Below are 17,179 nucleotides of genomic sequence, written 5' to 3' on the forward strand. Positions count from 1 at the left end.
TTCTCTAATAATGACTGATGCTGGACATATTTTTTACATGTTTGTTGGCAATCTGTGCATCGTCTTTGGAGGACTGTCTATTCTGACCACTTTTTGATTATTTTTCTGATATTGAGCAGCATGAGCAGCTTTTATATTTTGGAGATTAATCTTGTGTTGATTGATTTTTGTCTGCAAATATTTTCTGCCATTCTGAAGATTGTCTTTTCATCTTGTCTATGGATTCTGATGCTGTACAAATGCTTTTAAATTTTGTCAGGTCCCGTTTGTGTTTTTGTTTTTATTTTCTAGGAGGCAGATCAAAAGACATCTTGCTATGATTTATGTCAGAGAAAGATATATGTTTTCTACGTATATGTTCCTCTAACAGTTTTATAATATCCAGCCTTATGTTTGTCTTTAATCCATTTTGAGTTTATTTTTGAACATAGCATTACGAAGTGATATAATTTCATTCTTTTACATATAGCTCTCCAGTTTTCCCAGCATCATTTATTGAAGAGACTGTCTTTATTCTTTCCTCGTTTGTCATAGATTAAGTGACCATAGTTGCATGGATTTATCACTGGGTTTTCTGCCCTTTTCCATTGATCTATATTTCTGTTTATGTTCCAGCACCAAGATGTTCTGATTAAAGTAACTTTGAAGTATAGTTCGAAGTCAAGGAGCCTGATTCCCCCAGCTCTATTTTTCTTTCTCAAGATTGCTTTGGCAATCTGGGTCTTTTTTGCTTCCATACAAATCGATTTTTTTTTTTTATGATTCTGGGAAAAATGACATTGATAATTTGATAGAGATTGCATGGAATTTGTAGACTGCTTTGGGTAGTACAGGCATTTTGACAATATCGATTCTTTCAAGCCAAGAACATGGTATATCTCTCCATCTCTTTGTGTCATATTTCATATCTTCCATCAATACCTTATAGTTTTCTGAGTACAGTTATGTTTTTTTCCTTAGGCAAATTTATTCCTAGGTATCTTATACTGTTTGATGCATTGTTAAATGTGATTTTTTTTCCTTTAACTTCTCTTTCCAATCTTTCATTGTTGGTATATAGGGATGTAAGAATTTTTTGTGTATTGTTTTTGTATCCTGCAACTTTACCGAGTTTCTTAACGAGCTCTAGGAGCTTTCTGGTAACACCTTTGGGATTTCCAATATATTGTATCTTGTCATCTGCAAACCGTGACAGTTTTACTTCTTCATTTCCAATTTATTTATTTTTAATATTCTCTAATTTTCATGGCTAAGACTTCCAAAACTATGTTGAATCAGACTGGCAAGAGTAAACCTTCTTCTCTTTTTGCTGATCTTAGAGGAAATTCTTTCAACTCTTCACCATTAAATATAACATTATCTATAGTTTCGTCATATGTGACCTTTCTTAGGTTGAGGTGAGTTCCCTCTGTGCCCACTCTCTGGAGAGTTTTTATCATAAATTGATGTCAAATTTTATCAAAAGTTTTGTTTTTTGTTTTTTTTTTTCTTTTCCCACATCTATTGAGATGATCATGTGGTTTTGATTCTTCAGTTTGTTAATGTGGTGTGTCACATTGCATGTATTTGCATATGTTGAACAATAGGGGGTTCTCTAATGGTTCAGAGGATAAAGAATCTGCCTGCAACTCCAGAGACACAAGAGATGCAGGTTTGATCCCTGGTCGGGAAGATCTCCTGAGGAAGGAAATGGCAAACAACTCTGGTATTCTTGCCTGAAAAATCCCATGAACAGAAGATCTTTATTTTCTACAGTCCATGGGGTCTCAAAGAGTTGAACATGACTGAGCCACTGAAAATGAAATTTAAAAAATCATGGCATCCCTGGAATAGATTCCAATTGATTATGGTCAATGCTCCTTTAAATGTATTGTTGGATTTGGTTTGCTGGCATTTAGTTTAGAATTTTAGTGTCTCTGTTCATCAGTAATATTGGCCTGTAATTTTTTTTTTTTTTTCTTTTTGTAATCAGACCAGATCAGTTGCTCAGTCATGTCTGATTCTTTGCGACCCTGTGAATGGCAGGACGCCAGGCCTCCCTGTCCATCATCATCTCCCGGAGTTCAATCAAACTCACATCCATCCAGTCAGTGATGCCATCCAGCCATCTCATCCTCTGTCATCCCCTTCTCCTCCTGCCTCCAATCCCTCCCAGCATCAGAGTCTTTCCCAATGCGTTAACTCTTCACATGAGGTGGCAAAAGTATTGGAGTTTTAGCTTTAACATCATTCCTTCCAAAGAGCACACAGGGCTTATCTCCTTTAGAATGGACTGGTTGGATCTCCTTGCAGTCCAAGGGACTCTCAAGAGTCTTCTCCAACACCACAGTGCAAAAGCATCAATTCTTCAGCACTCAGCTTTCTTCACAGTCCAACTCTCACATCCATACATGACCACAGGAAAAACCATAGCCTTGACCAGACGGACCTTTATTGGCAAAGTAATGTCTCTGCTTTTGAATATGCTATCTAGGTTGGTCATACCTTTTCTTCCAAGGAGTAAGCATCTTTTAATTTCATGGCTGTAGTGACTATCTGCAGTGATTTTGGAGCCCCCAAAAATAAAGTCTGATACTGTTTCCACTGTTTCCCCATCTATTTCCCATGAAGTGATGGGACCAGATGCCATGATCTTCATTTTCTGAATGTTGAGCTTTAAGCCAACTATTTCACTCTCCTCTTTCACTCTCATCAAGAAGCTTTTTTGGTAATATCATAGTCTTATTTCAGTATCAAGGCGATGGTGGCCTTTATTTTTGGAGGGATTTAAGAAGGGTAGGTGTTAACTCTTCTTGGTGAAACCATCTGGTTCCAACGGTGAAACCATCTGGTTCTGGACTTCTGTTTGTTGAAATTTATAAAATACAGTTTCCATTCCATTATTTGTAATTTGTATATCCATATATTCTATTTTATATGGTTCCAGCTTGAGAGATTGTACATTTCTATGACTTTGTCCATTTTAGTTTGCTCATTTTATTCATATATAGTTGCTCATAGCAGTCTCATGATCCTTTATATTTTTGAGGTGTTCAATGTAATTTTTTTTTTCTTTTCTAATGTTATTGATTTGAATCCTCTCCTTTGTTTGGATAAGTGTAGCTAAAGCTTTTTCAAATTTACCTTTTCAAAGAACGAATTTTTACTTATATTGCTCTTTGCTCTTATTTTTATCATGTCTGTTTCATTTGTTTCTCCTCTGATCTTTGTCTTTTCTTTCTTTCTATGACTTTAGGGTTTGTTTGTTCTTCTTTCTCTAGTTTCTTTAGGTGTAATTTTAGGTTGTTTATTTGAGAATTTTCTTTTTCTCCTGAATTTAAACCTTATTACTATAGCTTTTCCTCTTAGAACTGTTTTTTCAGTATCCCATAGGTTTTGGATCACAATGTTTATGTTGTCATTTGTCTCTACATTTTTTTTAAATTTTCTCTTTGATTTCTTCAGTGATCCATAGTTTTTTTTTTTTTTTTTTTAGTTACATTTTGCTTAGCATACCAGCATTTATATTATTTATAGCTCATTTTTCCTATAATTTATTTCTTATCTCATAGCATGATGGACAGAAAAGATACTTTATATGATTTCAATTTACCAAAGCTAATGTGACCCAAGATGTGATCTTTCCTGGAGAATGTTTCATGTGCACTTACAAGCATATTCTGGTCCTTTTGGATAGAATGTCCTATGAATATCAACTATGTCTATCTGGTTTGAGGTGTCATTTAAAGCTTGTGTTTTCTTATTAACTTTCTTTCTGGATGATTTACCCATTGGTATAAGTGAGGTGTTAAATCCCTCCAATTTTATTGTGTTACTGTGGATTTTCCCTTTACAGCTGTTAGCATTTGCCTTATATACTGAGGTGCTTCTATGTTGGGTGCATACATATGTCTTATTGTTTTTAATTCTTCTTGAATTGGTCCCTTGATCATTATGTAGTGTACTTCTTTATCTCTTTCTCTCTCTCTCTTTCTTTTTTTTTTAATTTTGTAATAACTTTATTTTTTAATATAAATTGATTTATTTTAATCTTTATATCTTATAACAGTCTTTGAAGTCAATTTTATCTAATAAGAGTATTGTTACTCCAGGCTTCTTTTTATTTTTATTTGTATGGAATAACTTTTTCCATTCCCTTACTTTCACTCTGTGTATGTTCCTAGATCTGAAGTGAATCTGTTATAAGCACCATATATGAGTCTCAATTTTGCATTAATTCAGACAGTCTGGTCTTTTAGTTGGAATGTTTAATCCATTTACATTTAAGATAATTTTTGATATGCATGTTCCGATTGTCATTCTCTTGATTGTTTTGGGTTTGTTTTTGTAGGTCATTTTAATTTTCTTTTCTTTTATTTTTTTTTTTCTTCCCTCCTGTGATTTGATTACTATCGTTAGTGTTGCTTTTAGGTTGCTTTCCTTTTTTGAATATCTGTAATAAGATTTTGGCTTGCATTTTCCAAAGGTTATGACTTAGCAACCTATCTATGCACAAGGTTACTTTAAGTTGCTGGTCTGTTAATTTAAAACGAAATTTCTTTCCCCAGCATTTGTACTCTCCTCTTCTCATGTTTTTTAGTCTTGATATCATGCTTGTGTATGGATGATTTCTTGATTTTACAGTATGTTTGTTTTAACCAGTGAGCTTCCCAGTTTGTGACTTTATGCTTCTATTGTGCATTCTTTTTCATCCCTCTGACAAGAGAAGTTCCTTTAGTATTTGCTGTAAGGGTAGTTTGGTGGTGCTGCATTATCTTAGATTTTTCTTGTCTATAAAGCTGGTAATTTCTCCACTTAATCTGTGTGAGAGACTTGCTGCATAGAATATCCTTGAGTTTTGGGTGTTTTTTTTTTTTCCCTTAATTAATTTGTTTATTTTAATTGGGGGCTAATTACTTTACACTATTGTCATTTTTGCCATACATTGACATGAATCAGCCACAGGTGTGCATGTGTCCCCACAACCTGAACACCCCTTCCCTCTCCCTCCCCATTCCATCCCTCTGGGTTGTCCCAGTGCACCTACTTTGAGTGGCCTGTTTCATACATCAAACTTGGATTGGCCATCTATTTCACACATGGTAATACATATGTCTCAACGCTATTCTCTCAAATCATCCAACCCTTGGCTTCTCCCACAGAGTCTAAAAGTCTGTTCTTTATATCTGCGTCTCTTTTGCTGTCTCACATATAGGGTTGTGATTACCATCTTTATAAATTCCATATACATGCCTTAATGTACTGTATTGGTGTTTCTCTTTTTGACTTACTTCACTCTGAATAATAAGCTCCAGTTTCATCCACTTCATTAGAACTGACTCAAATGTGCTCTTTTTCCTAGCTCAGTGATATTTCATAACTGGAGAAGACTCTAGAGAGTCCCTTGGACAACAAGGAGATCCAACCTGTACATCCTAAAGGAAATCAGTCTTGAATATCCTTTGGAGGTACTGACGCTGAAGCTGAACTCCAATATTTGGCTAACTAAGGCAAACAACAGACTCATCTGAAAAGACCCTGATGCTTCGAAAGATTGAAAGCGGGAGGAGAAGGGGATGACAGAGGATGAAATGGTCAGATGGCATCACCAACACAATGGACATTAGTTTGAGTAGGCTCTGGGTGTTGGTGATGGACAGGGAAGCCTGGCATGCTGCAGTCCATGGGGTGGCAGAGTCAGACACGAATGAACGACTGAACTGAACTGGATATTCCATTGTATATATGTACCACAACTTCCTTATCCATTTATCTGTAAATGGACATGTAAGTTGCTTCCATGTCTTAGCTATTGCAAGCAGTGCTTCAGTGAACATGGAGTACATGTGTCTCTTTCAATTATCATTTTCTTGGTGTATATGCGCAGCAGTGGGATTGCTGGTTTGTATGGTAGTCCTATTTCTAGGTTTTTTAAGGAATCTCCACACTATTTTCCATAGTGGCTGTACTAGTTTGCATTCCCACTATCAGTGTAAGAGGGCTTCCTTTTCTCCACACCCTGTCCAGCATTTATTATTTGTAGACTTTTTGATGGCAGCCATTCTGACTAGCATGAAATGGTACGTAATTGTGGTTTTGATTTGCATTTCTATGACAATGTGCATCTTTTCATGTGTTTGTTAAATATCTATATGTATTCTTTGGAGAAATGTCTATTAAGTTCTTTGGCCCAATTTTTGAATGGGTTGTTTATTTTACTGGTAATGAGCTGCATGGGCTGCTTGCATACTTTGGAGATGAAGTCTTTGTCAGTTGTTACATTTGCTATTGCTATTATTTTCTCCCATTCTGAAGGCTACCTTTTCACTTTGTTTATAGTTTATTTTATTGTGAAAAACGTTTAAAGTTTAATTAGGACCCATTAGCTTATTTTTGTTTTTATTTCCATTACTCTGGGAGGTGGGTCATAGAAGATCTTGCTGTGATTTATGTCAGAGTGTTCTGCCTATGTTTTCCTCTAAGAATTTTATAGTTTCTGGTCTAACATTTAGATATATAATCCATTTTGAGTTTACTTTTGTGTATGGTGTTAGAAAGTGTTCTAGTTTCATTCATTTACAGGTTGTTGGCTAATTTTCCCAGCACCACTTTTTAAAGAAATTGTCTTTGCTCCATACGGTTTTGCCTCCTTTGTCAAAGATAAGGTGTCCATAGATGTCTGGATTTATCTCTGGGCTATCTATTTGTTTCACTGATCTATATTTCTGTCTTTATGACAGTACCATACTGTCTTCATGACTGTAGCTTTGTAGTATAATCTGAAGTCATGCAGGTTGATTCCTCCAGTTCTATCCTTCTTTCTCAAGATTGCTTTGCCTAGTCAAGGTTTTTTGTGTTTCCATACAAATTCTGAAATTATTTATTTTAGTTCTGTGAAAAATACTGTTGGTAGCTTGATAGGGATTGCATTAAATCTATAGATTGCTTTGGGTAGTATAATCATGCTTACTATATTGATTCTTCCAGTTCACAAACATGGTATATTTCTCCAACTATTTATGCAACATTTGATTTCTTTAATCAGTGTGTTAAAATATTCTATATATAGGTCTTTCGTTCCTTTAGGTAAATTTATTCAAAATTATTTTATTAATTTCATTGCAATTGTGAATGGGATGGTTTCCTTAATTTCTCTTTCTGTTTTCTCATGGTTAGTGCACAGGAATGCAACAGATTTCTGTGCATTAGTTTTATATCCTGCAACTTTACTATATTCATTGATTGGCTTTAGTAATTTTTGGGTGGTGTCTTTAGGGTTTTCAATGTAAAGCATCATGTCATCTGCAAACAGTGAGAGTTTATTTCTTCTTTTCCAATATGGATTCCTTTTATTTATTTTTCTTCTCTTACTGCCTTGGCTGGGACTGCCAAGACTATGTTGAATAACAGTGGTGAGAGTGGGCGCCCTTGTCTTGTTCCTGGTTTTAGAGAAAATACTTTCAATTTTTCACCATTGAGGATAATGTTTGCTGTGGGTTTGTTATATATGGCCTTTATTATATCCAGGTATGTTCCTTCTCTGACTGCTTTCTGGGGAGTTTTTGTCAAAAATGGGTGTTGAGTTTTGTTAAAGGCTTTTCCTGCATCTTTTGAGATAATCATATGGTTTTTATCTTTCAATTTGTTAATATGGTACATCAATCATATTATTTGATTTTTGAAAATTGAAGAATACTTGCATCACTGGGGTAAAGCCCACTTGGTTATAATGTATGATCTTTTTAATATGTTTCTGGATTCTGTCTGCTAGAATTTTGTTGAGGATTTTTGCATCTATGTCTATCAGTGATATTGGCCTATAGTTTTCTTTTCTTTTATTTTTTGCCAGTTTTTTCTGCTTTTGATATTAGGGTGATAGTGGCCTTATAATGAGTTCAGGAGTTTACCTGCCTCTACTATTTTCTGGAAGATTTGGTTTAGAATGGGTGTTAGTTCTTCTCTAAATTTTTGGTAGAATTCACCTGTGAAGCCATCTCGTCCTGGGGTTTTGTTTGTTGGGAGATTTTTTATTATAGTTTTGATTTCCATGCTTTCAATGGGTCTGTTAAGATTCTATGTCTTCCAGGTTCAATTTTGGAAGGTTATACTTTTCTAAGAGTTTGTTCATTGCTTCCAAGTTTTCCTTTTTATTGGCAAACAATTGCTCATCCTAGTCTCTTAGTATTTTTTTGTATTTCTGTGTTGTCTGTTGTGATTTCTATTTTTTTCATTTCTAATTTTATTGATTTGATTCTTCTCCCTTTTTTTTCTTGATGAGTCTCATTAATGCTCTTCCTATATTATTTATCTTCTCAAAGAACCAGTTTTTAGTATTTTGATGTTTTGCTATACTCACCTTAATCTATTTTCCATTTATTTCTGCTCTGATTTTTATGAATTATTTCCTTCTATTAACTTTCTGTTCACTTCAGTTCAGTCACTCAGTCGTGTCTGACTCTTTCCAACCCCATAGACTGCAGCAGGCCAGGCCTCTCTATCCATCACCAACTCCCAAAGTTTATTCAAACTCATGTCCATTGAGTCGGTGATACCATCTAACCATCACATCCTCTGTCATCCCCTTATCCTCCTGCCTTCAATCTTTCCCAGCATCAGGGTTTGTTCACATGAGTTAATTCTTCACATCAGGTGGCCAAAGTATTGGAGTTTCAGCTTCAACATAGTCCTTCCAATGGACGCCCGGGACTGATCTATTTTAGGATGCACTGGTTGGATCTCCTTGCAGTCCAAGGGACTCTCAAGAGTCTTCTCCAACACCACAGTTCAAAAGCATCAATTCTTCAGTTCTCAGCTTTCTTTACAGTCCAATTCTCACATCCATACATGACGACTAACTTTGGGGTTCTTCTTTCCCTAGCTGCTTTTGGTATAATGTTAGGTTTTTTATTTGATATTTTTCTTATTTCTTGAGGTACGCTTCTATTGATATGTACTTCCCTCTTAGCACTGCTTTTACTGAATCCAATAGGTTTTGGGTTGTTGTGTTTTCACTTTCATTTGTTTCTATGTATATTTTATTTCCTCTGTTTTCTTCCATGATCTGCTGGTTATTCAAAAGTGTGTTGTTTAGCCTCCATATGTTTGTATTTTCGATACTTTTTCTTTTCTTTTTTGTTGTTGACATCTAATCTTACAACAATGTGATCAGAAAAGGTGATTGAAATGATTTCATTTTTTTTTAATTTTTTTTAATTTACAAAGGCTAGATTTATGGCCCAGGTTGTGATCTATCCTGGAGAATGTTCTGTGTGCGCATGAGAAAAAGATGAATTTCATTTGTTGGCATGAAATATCATATATATATATATATATATATATATATATATATATATATATATATATATATATATATATATATATATATAATGTCTAACTGGTCCATTGTATCATTTAAAGTTTGTGGTTCCTTCCTAATTTCCTGTTTGACTGATCTATCCAAAGATGTGAGTGAAGTATTAAAGTCCCCCACTATTGCTGTATAACTGTCTCTTTATCCTTTCATACTTGTTGCCATTTACCTTACGTATTCAGATACTCCTATGTTGGGTGATATATATTTATACTTTTTATATCTTCTTCTTGGGTTGATCCTTTGATCATTATGTAGTGTCCTTCTTTGTCTCTCATCACTGTCTTTATTTCAAAATCAATTTTATGTGATATGAGTATTACTACTCCTGCTTTCTTTTGGTCCCCATTTGCATGAAATACCTTTCTCCAGCCCTTAACCTTCAGTCTGTATGTGTCCCTAGGTTTGAGGAGCGTCTCTTGTAGACAGTATATAGAGAGTTCTTGCTTTTTTTTTATCCATTCAGCCAGTCTTTGTCTTTTGGTTGGAGCATTTAGCCCATTTATATTTAAGGTAATTATTGATAAGTAAGGAAAGATAAAAAGCCTTCCTCAGCAATCAATGCAAAGAAATAGAGGAAAACAACAGAATGGAAAAGACTAGAGATCTCTTCATGAAAATTAGAGATATCAAGGGAACATTTCATGTAAAGATGGTCTCAATAAAGGACAGATATGGTATGGAGTTAACAGAAGCAGAAGATATTAAGAAGAGGTGGCAAGAATACATAGAAGAACTATACAAAAAAGATCTTCACAACCCAGATAATCACTGTGGTGTGATCACTCACCTAAAGCCAGACATTCTGGAATGCAAAGTCAAGTGGGTCTTAGAAAGCATCACTAAGAACAAAGCTAGTGGAGGTGATGGAATTCCAGTTGGGCTATTTCAAATCCTGAAAGATGATGCTGTGAAAGTGCTACACTCAATATGCCAGCAAAATTGGAAAACTCATCAGTGGCCACAGGACTGGAAAAGGTCACTTTACATTCCAATTCCAAATAAAGGCAATGTCAAAGAATGCTCAAACTACCACACAATTGCACTCATCTCACATGCTAGTAAAGTAATGCTCAAAATTCTCCAAGCCAGGCTTCAGCAAAATGTGAATTATGAACTTCCAGATGTTCAAGCTGGTTGTTGAAAAGGCAGAGGAAACAGAGATCAAATTGCCAATATCCACTGGATCATCAAAAAAGGAAGACAGTTCCAGAAAAAAAGAAAAAAATATTTCTGCTTTATTGACTATGCCAAAGCCTTTGACTGTGTGGATCACAATAAACTGTGGAAAATTCTGAGAGAGATGGGAATACCAGACCACCTGACCTGCCTCTTGAGAAACTTATATGCAGGTCAGGAAGCAACAGTTAGAACTGGACATGGAACAACAGACTGGCTCCAAATAGGAAAATGAGTACATCAAGGCTGTATATTGTCATCCTGCTTATTTAATTATATGCAGAGTGCCTCACGAGAAATGCTGGGCTGGAAGAAGCACAAGCTGGAATCAAGATTGCTGGGAGAAATATCAATAACCTCAGATATGCAGATGCCATCACCCTTATGGCAGAAAGTGAAGAGGAACTTAAAAGCCTCTTGATGAAAGTGAAAGAGGAGAGTGAAAAAGTTGGCTTAAAGCACAACATTCAGAAAATTAAGACCATGGCAACTGGTCCCATCACTTCATGGGAAATAGATGGGGAAACAATGTCAGACTTTATTTTTGGGGGCTCCAAAATCACTGAAGGTAGTGATTGCAGCCATGAAATTAAAAGACTCTTACTCTTTGAATGAAAAGTTATGACCAACCTAGATAGCATATTCAAAAGCATAGATATTACTTTGCCAACAAAGGTCCATCTAGTCAAGGCTATGGTTTTTCCCGTGGTCATGTATGAATGTGAGAGTTGGACTATAAAGAAAGTTCAGCACAGAATAATTGATGCTTTTGAACTGTGGTGTTGGCGAAGACTTTTTCGAGTCCCTTGGACTGCAAGGAGATCCAACCAGTCCATTCTAAAGGGGATCAGTCCTGGGTGTTCATTGGAAGGACTGATGATGAAGCTGAAACTCCAATACTTTAGCCACCTCATGTGAAAAGTTGACTCATTGGAAAAGTCCCTGATTCTGGGAGGGATTGGGGGCAAGAGTAGAAAGGGACGACAGAGGATGAGATGGCTGGATGGCATCACCGACTCGATGGACATGAGTTTGACTAAACTCTGGGAGTTGGTGATGTACAGGGAGGCCTGGTGTGCTGCTATTCATGGGATCACAAACAGCTGGACATGACTAAGTGACTGAATTGAACTGAACTGAACTGATAATCCTATGGCCATTTACTTTTTTGTTTTGCGTTCATTTTCTAAAACATTTACTGTGTTTCTTGTCTAGAAAATTACTTTTAGCATTTGTTGAAAAGCTGGTTTGATGGTGAATTCTCTCAACCTTTCTTTGTCTATAATACTTTTGATTTCTCTGCATATCTGAATGAGATTCTTGCAGGGCAGAGTAACTGGTTACAGGTTTTTCTCTTTCATTGCTTCAAGATTGTGTGCCATTCACTTCTGGCCTGAAGAGTTTCTATTGCAAAATCAGCTGTTATCCTTGTGGAGATCCATTGTGTGTTGTTTGTTTCTTTTCCCTTTTAATATTTTTTTCTTTGTGTTCAATCTTTGTTAGTTTGATTAATATGTTTCTTGCAGTGTTTCACCTTGGGTTTATTCTGTTTTGGACTCTGGGTTTCTTGAACGTGGGTGGCTATTTCCTTCCCCATATTAGGGAAGTTTTCAACTATTATCTCAAGTATTTTCTCATGGCCTTTCTTCTTGTCTTCTTCTGGAACTCCTAAGATTCAAATGTTGGGACATTTAACATTGTCCCAGAAGTCTCTGAAATTGTCCTTATTTCTTTTAATTCTTTTTTTTTTTTCTCTCAGCTTCATTTATTTCCACCATTCTGTCTTCCACCTTACTTATCCTCTTTTCTACTTCTGTTATTCTACTGTTGGTTCCTTCCAAAGTGTGTTTGATCTCAGTTTTGTATCATTCCTTATTGATTGAACCTTCTTTATTTCTTCTAGATCCTTCTTAACCTTTTATTATTATTACTTTTATTTATTTATTTATTTATTTATTTATTATTATTATTTTTTTTTGCATCTTCTCAGTCCTTGTCTCCAGTCTATTTATCTGTAACTTCATTTTGTTTTCAAGATTTTGGATCATCTTTACTATCATTTTTCTGAATTCTTTTTCAGGTGGAATCCCTATCTTCTCCTTCTTTGTTTTGTTTGGTGGGTTTTTATCAAATTTATTCACCAGTTGGATATTTTTCTGTCTTTTCAGTTTGTTTATATTGCTGTGTTTGGGGTGCCCTTTCTGTAGGCTGGAAGTTTGTGGTTCCTCTTAACTGTGGAATTTGGTCCCATCACTTCATGGCAAATAGACAGCAAAACAGTGGAAACAGTGGCTGAATTTATTTCTTTGGGTTCCAAAATCACTGAAGATGGTGATTGCAGCCATGAAATTAAAAGATGCTTACTCCTTGGAAGGAAAGTTTTGGTCAACGTAGACAGCATATTAATAAGGTCATATCAACAAAGGTCCATCTAGTCAAGGCTATGGTTTATCCAGTAGTCATGTATGGGTATGACGGTTGGACTATAAAGAAGGCTGAGCGTAGAAGAACTGATGCTTCTGAACTGTGGTGTTGGAGAAGACTCTTGAGAGTCTCTTGGACTGCAAGGAGATCCAACCAGTCCATCCTAAAGGAAATCAGTCCTGGGTGTTCATTGGAAGGACTGATGTTGAAGCTTAAACTCCAATACTTTGGCCACCTGATGTGAACAGCTGACTTATTTGAAAAGACTCTGACGCTGGGAAAGATTGAGGGCAGCAGGAGAAGGGGACTGCAGAGGATGAGATGGTTGGATGGCATCATCGACTCAATGGACATGGGTTTGGGTGAACTCTGGGTGTTGGGGATAGACAGGGATGCCTGGCATGCTATATGTAGTTCATGGGGTCGCAAAGAGTTGGACACAACTGAGCGACTGAACTGAACTGAACTGAACTCTTTGTGAGAGGGATTGGACTAACGACTTGTCACAGTTTCCTCATTGGGGGAGCTTGCATTTATTATCTTGGGGATGGTGCTGGATCTCTTCCCTCTGGAGTGCAATGAAGTGTCCAGTAGTGAGTTTTTGGGTGTCTATGGATTTGGCATGGCTTTGGACAGCCCATCATTTAGTATTCAGTGTTGTGTTCCTGTTTTGCTGGAGAATTAGCATAGTGTGTTTGCACTGGAACTTGCTGGGTCTTGGCTGGAGTTTGTTTTCAGTGTAGGTATGGAGTCTTTTGGGTGAACACTTGTCTATTAATGTTCCCTGGAGTCAAGAGTTCTCTGGTGTTCTAAAGATTTGGAGTTAATCCTCCTGCCTCTGGCTTTTTGTCCTCTTACAATAGCCTCAAGGCTTCTTCTTTCAAACAGCATATACGATAAAATTCCTAGGTTGTTGGTGAAACAATTCTCCACAGCCAGGAACATGCAGAAAGATTCATGGAGTTATATGGAGAAGAGATGAGAGAGAATGGAGAAAGATGACCAGAAGGAGAAAAGGGGGAGTTAAAAGGGCAGAGAACAATCTAGCCAAAAGTCAAATACCTAAGTGCTCTCCACAGCCTGGAAAACCCAGAGAGATTCACAGAGTTATGTAGAGAAGAGAAGAGAATGGAAGGAGATAGAGATGATGTGGAGGAGAAACGGGAGCATCAAAAGGGATGACAGCAATCAAACTAGTAATCACATCCCTAAGTGAAAATTGGTACTGAAGATTACATTCTTAGAGGTACAAAAGAAACAACAAATATCAAAAAGAAAAGGTTAAAAATCTAGACTAGAGGTTAGACTCTCAAAAATACAACCTAAAAATACAAAACATAATCAATCACAAAATATAATCAAACTATGTGTGTGTGTGTGTGTGTGTGTATATATATATATATATATATGTGTGTGTGTATATATATATATATATATATATATATATATATATATATATATATATATATAAGATAATATATATGTTATTTGCTTTAAAAATCAGGTTTTTTTGAAAGGTAAGAGTAGGCTATAAAAGTGAAAGTTAAAGAAATATTAAAGAACTAAATTTAAAAAATATATTAAAAAGTAATAATAGTGAAAATATATCTAGGAATTTCTCTGAAGCTGTTATGGGCAGTGTGGGGTCAGTTCAGTGTCAGAAAGTCCTTTGTTTTGGTTTGTACTTGTTCTCAAGGTCTATAGGTGACCCTCAAATGCAGTCTCCAGTATTAAATGCAGGGTTTCAATTTTTTGCACCTGTCACTTCCAGAGCAGTTCCCTCTTCTTTGTTTATTTTCGCTTCCTCTGTTTGGAAGTCTCTTCAATGTCTAATTTCTGCCCTGACACAGGGAGTGAAGGTGGCCACTTATTGAATCTCACTTGTTCATTTGTGTTGTAGGGAGGAAAGGACACTGCAAACAAATACTGCTGTCATGTGTGGGGAGTGCTTACTATGGATGTACCACACTGGGTTTGCCACAGCCCAAGGTGGCATATACTTCCTGGGTCTGAACTGCTCAGGCTCCTGGGTGCTCTACAGGGGCACTTTGCCATGTTGGCCTTGCATTTTGTGCACTTCCCAGGTCTAAGTCACTCAGGTTCTCAGATGCTCTGCAGGGACACAGACCCAGATTGGCTGTGCATTTTGTGTCCTTCCTAGGGATGAACAGCTCAGGTGACTGGGTGCTTGGTGAGTGCCTGTCCCAGTTGGGCTGTGTGTCCTCCTACCTCAGCCTCCCATTTTCCCAGGTGCGCCAAGAGAGCACGGTTCCTGGTGTGCCCTGTGTCTCCTCTGGGGAGCTGATCTCAGGCTGTGACACTCCTGGGAGATGTTAACCATCCAGGATCCCAGGAAGACATGGTTAGCAACTGGGAGCCTGCTCACAGCTTGGTGGGACCTGTGGTCTCTGGGGCCGAGATTACAGCAGCCCCTTGCCTTCCTGCTCTGACTGTCAAATGCCTACCTTTCTGTCTCAGGGAAGGGAGAGGCAGATATGCAGCAGACTTGCTCTCCTTCAATATTTACTCAATCCTTTGTTCTGTGACTGTGCCAGGGTCACTAAGAGGTGTTAGAGCCTTTCGCGGGAAAGGTTTTTTGTTTTTTTTTTTTTGTCACTTTGGCGATCTCATAGTTTGGGTCATTAAAGCACATTAGCTGCTTCAGGTTGTCCTCAGGGCATTCAGGCGCGGTCCTTACCCTAAGGACTGATGATGTGTCCCTTACCTCCCTGCCCAACCCCCACTCACTGGTGGTGGACGCAAGCGTCAGGGCTACTTCTCCGCTGGCAGTTGTGGTTAGGTATGTATTGTGTGGCATTTTGTTTCTTGTGTTTTTTTTTTTTTTTTTTCCCTCCCAGTTATGCTGCCCTCTGAGATTCCCAAGCTCCCCACAGACACGCCTCTGTGAGGGTTTCCTACTGTGTGGAATCTTCTCCTTCATGACTCCCTCCCCAGGATAGGTCTCCATCCCTTAATCGTTTGTCTCTGTTTTTGTCTTTTGTATTTTGTCCTACCTCCTTTTGAAGACTTTGGGCTGCATTTCTGGGTGCTTGGTGTCCTCCGCCAACATTCAGAAGCTGTTTTGTTGAAGTTTCCCAGCATTCAAATGTTCTTTTGATGAATTTGTGGGGGAGGAAGTTGTCTCCCCATTCTATTCCTCTGCCATCTTGGGGCGTATCCTTGGTTTTATTTATTTATTTATTTTTATTTTTATCACTTTCAGTATATCCTGTCACCTCCATAGAGCCCACAAATGCTAAATCCAGAACCTTCTCAGCTGCAGGAGCCAGATATTCTGCAGGTGTTGAATTTAGGAGGACTTCCCTGGTTGCTTATATGGTAAAGAATCTGTCTGTAATGTGGGAGACCTGGGTTTGATCCCTGGGTTGTGAAGATACCCTTGAGGAGGGCATTGCAACCCACTCCAGTATTCTTGCCTGGAGAATACCTATAGATACAGGTGCCTGGCAGGTTACAGCCCATGAGGTCACAAAGAGTCAGACATGACTGAGCAACTAAGCACACAGCACAGAATTTAGGAAGCAGTCAATAAAGGTTTAACTCCATGATTCATATAGCCATGAGGAGAGACTTCAGCTTCTCTTCATTACTACAGGGCTCTTAGGGTTCATCTGTGGTTATAGACTCATCTCTTCAGGCCACCCACTGCCATCTGCTCATGAGGCTGATAGAGCACAAGTTCATCAGGCAAAAGGTGGAGGCAGCAATCAGGCACAAGGCTGCCATGTGGGAGGGATGGAATGACTGACATTCATCAGGAAGGAGCTGAGACAGCAATTGGGCTAACAAGACACCTAGGCAGGTGGGTGCTCAAATAGAGATTATGGTGAGCCAGTTGCCCAGGCAGAGAGGGGATGGAGAAGACAATGGCAGTTGGGGGGAGGGTACAGAATAAGCCACTCAAATGGGGGCCATTCTTGGTGACCATAGAGGCTGGGGCCCACTTGTGAGAAGAGAGGCTAAAATGATGTCCCTGGCCATTGCACATCACTGAAAAATGATGGTTTGTTTCTTTGGTGATCAAAGCCTCCTCTGTGAACATTCCTAGTTGTGGAGCTCCTAACTCCCATTCCCTCAGGATATTTCCTAACAGACAACAACAGTCCCATCCCTGGGTCTATTCTTAAAACCTTATATTCCAGCACCCAGCCCCTGTATGCAACAGTGGACACCTGATTCAGGCTGGATTGCACAGGGCTGTGACAT

Source organism: Capricornis sumatraensis, chromosome 8 (assembly GCF_032405125.1).
Source record: "Capricornis sumatraensis isolate serow.1 chromosome 8, serow.2, whole genome shotgun sequence".
NCBI classification, from domain to species: Eukaryota; Metazoa; Chordata; class Mammalia; order Artiodactyla; family Bovidae; genus Capricornis; species Capricornis sumatraensis.